General features: G+C 48.8%; 1 non-coding gene across 1 annotated transcript; it reads right to left on the reverse strand.

The window, feature by feature from the left end:
- Positions 1 to 5,401: 5,401 nt before the first annotated feature.
- On the reverse strand, positions 5,402 to 5,475 carry TRNAT-GGU. The gene has a single exon. It is a non-coding gene; the product is annotated as a tRNA-Thr (tRNA).
- Positions 5,476 to 6,901: the final 1,426 nt, after the last annotated feature.

The following is a 6,901-nucleotide window of genomic DNA, read 5'->3' on the forward strand; positions in this document are numbered from 1 at the left end:
AATTACCCTAGATTTCTTCTCTCCCTCTGAAAGAGTAATGGTTACTCTGTTGATTTGTTGACTAGATGATCTGTCCAATGCTAAGAGGTGTGATCATGTCCCCCAATGTTATCATAGAGCAGATGCTTCTTCTGTCACTCTGGAATGGGATTAAAGCCACCTCTTTAATGTGAAATATTCAAACCTACAGAATAGGTTTCCCTCCCCTCCCAGACCCCTGAAGATGGCCGGGGTCGTGCTGACACAGCATTCACGGCCACTGTCAGCCACAGGCCTTTCCTGCCCAGGGAGGCCTGTGGGGCCGTATCTCATGGGCATCTGGTTGGCATCTTCTCCACTTGCATCAGAGGACAGGAGGACAGAAACACAAATCGTGCAGAGCCTTCTGCAGAGAAGGGTGTTTTGTTTTTGATTTTTGGCTTTTGGAAGGGGTTTTAAAACACGATGATTTGTGGCCTGGTAGCCAGATTCATCAAAGTAACTTTTCCAGATGCTGTAGTTCTTGGCAGTAGACATGTCAAGGTTCCCCGATGCTCCGGACCCCTCTCCAGCCTTAGCACTAGTCCTGCCTCATGGGAACTGGCCCGGGCATGTGTGCAGCATCTTACAGCTTATAGAAAGGATCCCTTCACTGCTGTCAACTCCCTGTCCCTGCAACCACCATGGAATGTTAGCATGGCAGGGACTGTTCTTCCCATTTTATGGAGGAAGGAACTGGATCAGAGAGGTTAAGCTGCTTTCCTAAGATCACACAGCCAAAAGGGAAGAGCAGAAAAGCAAAAGTTTTCCAAGCCCTGGGACTTTCCATTTGTATCTGGTTCTGTCCGCACTCAAGGGTGTAGCTGCTTTTCCTGGATATGGCAGTGTGCTGGTTTCAGCGTTAGGCGACGGCCCAAACTGGAGCCCTTCCCGGTGACAAAGTCCTCCAAATGCCACTTTCTGCAGGCAGCCTTCTTGGGCCACTCTAGCTGTCCTCAGATCTCAGAGACATTGGCCTGGTTTCTTGGGGCTTCTAAGAGTTTGTTTAGACCCTTGAACATGTCCACACTGCCATGATACCTGTCTCTGAAAATAAGTCAAACTTCATTTCTGCCAGCGACCACTAAGCAGATCTGCCCCAAACATCTGTTGTCTCTGCTCTCCCCCACCTCTGTACAGATTTCTGTGACATTCCTATAGAATCTCGGCCCCTTCATGTCTAGAGGGATTATTTCCATTCAAAACCTCTGGTCAAAGGCAAGCCTGGGAGGAGTTACCCTCCCTCACTGGTGTGGATTTATTTTTAAGCTGCTTCATCTCAGGTCAGTTTTGGTGATGAAGACAGTGAGTGTACATCAAGCTTCTTGCAGACTAGGAGTGATTTGGGCACATAAACTCTCGCTGGGGCAGCCTCCCTTTGGGGCAAGTGTTCCTTCCCCACCACGCTTAGCAAGCTAGGGGGTGAGCGAGAATGGGTGAGGGGCAGTCAGGGACCGTGGTGGGTCCCCTGTGATCCACCAGCACAGGAATGCTGCTGTACAGGAGCCTGGATGCCGCGGTCTCCTGGCCCTCCAGTCTTGCAGAGTAGACTACCTTTCTTCTGGATAAGGTGGCTTGACTCTGCCTGCCACGGCCTGAGCTTTCAGGCCCAGGGGAAGTGCTCTTCTGGGTGGGGTGCAAGCCCTTCTCTGAGCTCAGCAGTGGGGCGGGGAAGGTGGGGCTGCTTCTCTGAGCACAAACCAAAAGAACAGGCAGGACTTTCCCCTTCCTTGGGGCTTTGAGGGGAACTCTTGTCTCAAGAAACGGGGCTGGGCATGGGAGGGGGAGGTCAGGGGTTCATCTTCAGATACAACATCGACCGCACCCACCCCATTCTGAGTATTGCAAAGTTAGGCTTTGAATTAGGACTAAAGGGCTGGGCGGTCAGCTCACTTGGTTAGATGGTGGTGCTGATAAAACCAAGGTCAAGGGTTCTAACCCCCTTACTGGCCAGCTGCCAAAAACCCCCCAAAAACCAAAAAAACAAAACCTGGGGTGGGAGGAATGGGGAAGAAGGGAGAACTAACCGGCTTAGTTATCAGCAGTCAGGCCTCCACCACCTCCCGGCTCAGGGAACCTCGGACACCCCACTGAACGCCTCTGGGCCTCAGTTTCCTCATCTGTTAAGGAGAGTCATTCATCCCGCCTTGTCTGCCTGTTGAGAGGCTCACATGATGTGATGCCTGTGAGCACACCGGGTAACCAGTTCTAGAATCCCTAGTGGCACGAGGACTTTGGCCTGTGTTTGGCAGTGTCCCTTTAGCTCTGACATATTTTACTGGTCTCTTCCACATCTAGATTGCTTCATGGGACAGGTGGGCATATCTGTTTGTACCCTGCCTGGTCAGTGGTGTGGCCTGAGACCTATTGTCTGGCCAGACCCTGGGTGACAAGGCTCTGGGCGTCCCTTACAATACAGGCCCCTGAGCTGGCCATCTCTCAGAAGGCCTTTCTGGGCCATTTAGTTCATGTTCTTTAGGGAAAACATAGGGTCTCCAGGAGCACTGCGCCTCCATTCTCTCCTCCTATAGTGAGTTGGATTGTGTCCCCCAAAAGATACGTCCAAGACATAACCCCCAGGTCCTGTGAATATGACTTTGCTTGTAAAAAGGGTCTTGGTAGATGTAATTAAGTTAAGGATCTCAAAATGGGATCATCCTGGTTTTAGGGTGGGCCCCAAGTCCACTGACCGGTGTCCTCATAAGAGAATGGCAGAAGATTTGAAGCTGGGAAGGGAAGAAGACAGAGGAGAACGTCGTGCTGCCACCAGCCAAGGAACACCAGGAGCCACCGGAAGCTGGAAGAGGCCAGGCAGGATTCTCCCCTAGTGCCTTCAGGGGTGGCTGGGCCCTATCAACACCTTATTTTTGAACTTCTGGCCTCTAGAACTGTGAGATAATAAATTTCTGTTATTTTAAACTACCAAGTTTATGGTAATTTGTTATAGCAGCCCTAGGAGACTAATACACCTGCTTTGCCCTGGAATGATGTCTCCCAGATGTGGACTTACTCTACCGTCATTTGTAATGGCACTTAATTAATGTGACTGGGACTTGTTTTTTCCTACCCCTAGCTCAAGCATTTCAATATTCCATTTAACTTCAAGATGTACAAGAAGAGAGCAAGAAAAACCGGGACCACTCTTTTGAAGTTAGGAAATTTCCATTATTTTCCTTCTGGGTACATTACAGTGACATTGAGGAAAAACATCTAAAACCTTTGTAGCTCAGAGCATTGAGTGTGTGACCTTCAAGAGGGGAGAGGAAGAAAGGCCAGTGCCCAGGCCGACTGAGCAGGTCCTGCCTGCAAACATGCCTCCCAACTGCCTGCCTCTGTGCATCTGTCCATGCTGTTCCTTCCATCAAAGATGCCTCTCATCCCCATGGTTCTGTCACTTGGAATCCCACCTGTCTTCCAGGAGCTCCTCAGGAAGCAGCATGGTGAGCAGTAAAATAAACCTTGGCCCAAGATTCAGAGGCTCAGGTTCTGGTCCCATGTGTGAGCTTGGGTAAGACCCTTCCCCTCTCTGGGCCTCAGTTTCCCTGTCTGTAAGCTAATTCAATTCAGCAGGTATTTATTAAGCACCTACTATGTGTCAGATTGTTGGGGATTAAAGTTAAGTGTACAGACTAGTTCCATAGTGGTGACTTCTCATCTCAGGACACGAGAGAGGTTTGCAGAATGGATGAGCAGTGAGGAATCGCTGAGATAAAATCCTATCGTCACAAACCCCAAAGACCCAGCCCTTTTCCTTCGCTGTGCTGGGGTTTGGTTACATCAGCTTCCACTTGTAGTTTTCATGCCACAAGTGGGGATTACACAGCGTTTTGTTGTTGTACCTTGAGATCTGATTCAACATCCCACCGGTGCTGGAGTCACACGGGCTCATCTCTCATTCTGGCACCACAAGGTATAAGCTTCATGACCTTGGCATTGCCAGATATAAGCTTCATGATCTTGAACCAATCATCTCACCTCTCTGAGTTTCATTTTCTTCATCTGGAAAGAGATAATGATGTAGCTCACGTACCACAATGTCTACAAGGAAAATCCTTAAGAAATGGGAGCTGTTGTTATCAGGAACATTGTGTTATGATGGTATTTGCTGTTGATGATTACAGCTGTCGGTCAATCTAAGATTAGACCTTGAACTAGCAGGGGATGGGGAGCTGCATCAGGGGCTGCTGTAACAAATGTCCACAATCTGGGTGGCTTGAAACAACAGAAATGTATTCTGTTATAGTTCTGGAGGTTAGAAGTCTGAAATCAAGGTGCTGGCAGGGCCGGGCTCTCTCTGCTTGGGGGCAGATTCTGTTCTTGCCTTTTCCAGCTTCTGGTGGGTCCAGGCGTTCTTTGGCTGTGGCAGCCTCTCTCCAGTCTCTGCCTCCGTTTCACATGGCCTTCTCCCCTGTGTCTCAAGTCTCCCTCTGCCTCTCTTTTATAGACACTTGACATTAGGTTTAGGACCCACCCAGATAATCCATGATCTTACCTTGAGATCCTTAATTTAGTACATCTGTAAAGACCGTTTTCCAGAATAAGGTCCTTTTCACAGGTTCCTGGAGTTGGGACATGGATGTAGCTTTTGGGGGCAACCATTCACCTTCTCCATGAGGTAAGGGGAAGGATGAATTGCTGTGAACCCATTTCTTGGTACAGTATGAATTGGTTCTCTTACTTGACCATCATTCTAAGAAGGTCTGGAGCAGACAAGTCCCCATGGCACTCGCTGTCTAATCACACCAAGAGTGTCCTACCAGTACCTGTGAAGCTTTGAGGCCTGAGTGCTGTCCCTTAAGCACCCTGAACAGGCTGCAAGTGCCAGGGATATGAAAACCCTGGAAGCAGGAAGTGACAGATGGGACTGAAGACTCTCAGTCTTTGTCTGCTAGGGCTGCCATCACAAAATGCCATGGGCTGGGTGGCTTAAACAACAGAGATTTATTTTCCCACAGTTCTGGAGGCTGGAAGTCCAAGATCAAGGTGCTGGCAGGGTTGGTTTCTGGTGAGGGCTCTCTCCTTGGTGTATGGACAGCTGTCTTCTTGCTGTGTCCTGACATGGTCTCTTTTCTGTGCATCTACACTTCTGACATCTCTTCCTCTTCTTGTAAGGACACCAGTTCTATTGGATTAGGGCCCCACCCTTATAAACTCATTTAACCTTAATCACCTCCTAAAAGACCCTGCCTTCAAATAGAGTCACATTGGGGGTTAGGGCCTCAACCTGTGAATTTGGGGGGGACAGAGTTCAGTCCATAACACCCCCTTTGATTAGCTTTGCCAATGGAGCCAACATTTTGACAGATTCAATCTACTAGATGTTGGATTTCTAAAGTCGTACCTGATCAGCCAGCACATAGAGAGATATATAATTTTTTTTGGCTGGCTGGTACAGGGATTGAACCCTGGACCTTGGTGTTACCAGCAACATGCTCTAACCAACTGAGCTAACCAGCCAGCCCCATCCAGCACATATTGAGTATTGGAAATGATGCTGGCACAGAACTAGACATGTTATATATGATATGTCCAGGCCTCACTTTACTTTCACCTTGTAAATGGTGACAATTGTTTGTTCCACTTGACTGATGAGGAGCTTGAGACACAGAGTGGAGGTGTCCCAGCTAGAAGTGTCAGGGAAGCATTGCAAAACCACTTCTGTCTAACTCCAGAGGCTGTGATATCCTTGCCCCCCCCCCATCATTTCTTACCTCTCTTGTCAGAGGGGAGAAATTTGAACAGCCAACTTGGGCACCGATATACTTCATTTTAGTCCAAAATAGTTGGCTTTTCTTCATCCTTCAATCTCTTCATCTCTCTCTGGAAGGTAACAGGTCTGGCCAGATAAACCGTTGTCTTCTTTTCAATAATCCAAAAGCCAGCTCTTCAGGGATGTCCTCTGGCCTGCTATTATGTTCAGTGCTCAGGGGAAATACCTTCTCCACACATAGCAACGGTTTCCAGGCTGAGCTGAGCTGAGGGCTTCCAAGTAGAGGGGTCATTTGGATGGTGACCAGCATCTTCATGGGATGGAGGTGACCGCCCACTGGCCAGCCAGGAAGGTGGGTGTGTCTCTTTGCAGAGATGGCTGGTTGGTCTTAAGGGTGTAGCTTTCTTTCTAGTGCCTAAGTGCATTCTCATCACTGTCCTGGAAGACTGGATGCATTTGCCTTTTAGGAAGAGTAACCGGTCTTCATGTTTTGTTTTTGGTCGCTGGTCTGTACAGGGATTGAACCCTGGACCTTGGTGTTATCAGCACCACTCTCTAACCAACCGAGCTAACTGGCCAGCCAAGCAGCTGGTTTTCAGAACAAAGTTAAAGAGATCTGACTCGTTGCAGCCTCTCATACACGCTTTTTTCCCCAGAAGCATCTGTTGCTGGGATGATGGAGCGCTCTCTGGCTTGCTTTTGTTTTTGTTTGGGTCCTCATTGGAAATGAGTGACTTTCAATCATCTTGACCCCATTCAGTTAAACAGTCGAGGCTGTCTCTATTTTTACTGTCCTGAGGGGTTGGTCTGCATTTGGTCCAAATTATGTGACTGTCGACAGATGGCAGTAAAAGTGCTTTTGCAGGCAGGATGGGGTGGTGGGAAGAGCTCGCGTCTGGAGGTGGAGAGTGAGTGGCTTGGCTCCGCTTCCCGCGGCCCCTCCAGCCTGGTGACACAGGCGAGTCATTTAATCTCCTGGAGACACGGCTGCCTCGAGTAGAAAACAGAGCTAATAACTCATGCCCCTTTGTTCTCTCTAGGGCAAATTACAGCAATCTTGGAAGCGTGAGAGCAACTTTTTTCCCCCTTTCCCCTCTGAGACGGAGGGATGAGTGGACTCCTCAGATGAATTGGATGTGAAGTGGCAGAATATGATGTTGATAACAGTCCATA

Source organism: Galeopterus variegatus, unplaced genomic scaffold, assembly GCF_000696425.1.
Source record: "Galeopterus variegatus unplaced genomic scaffold, G_variegatus-3.0.2 Scaffold4703, whole genome shotgun sequence".
NCBI lineage: Eukaryota > Metazoa > Chordata > Mammalia > Dermoptera > Cynocephalidae > Galeopterus > Galeopterus variegatus.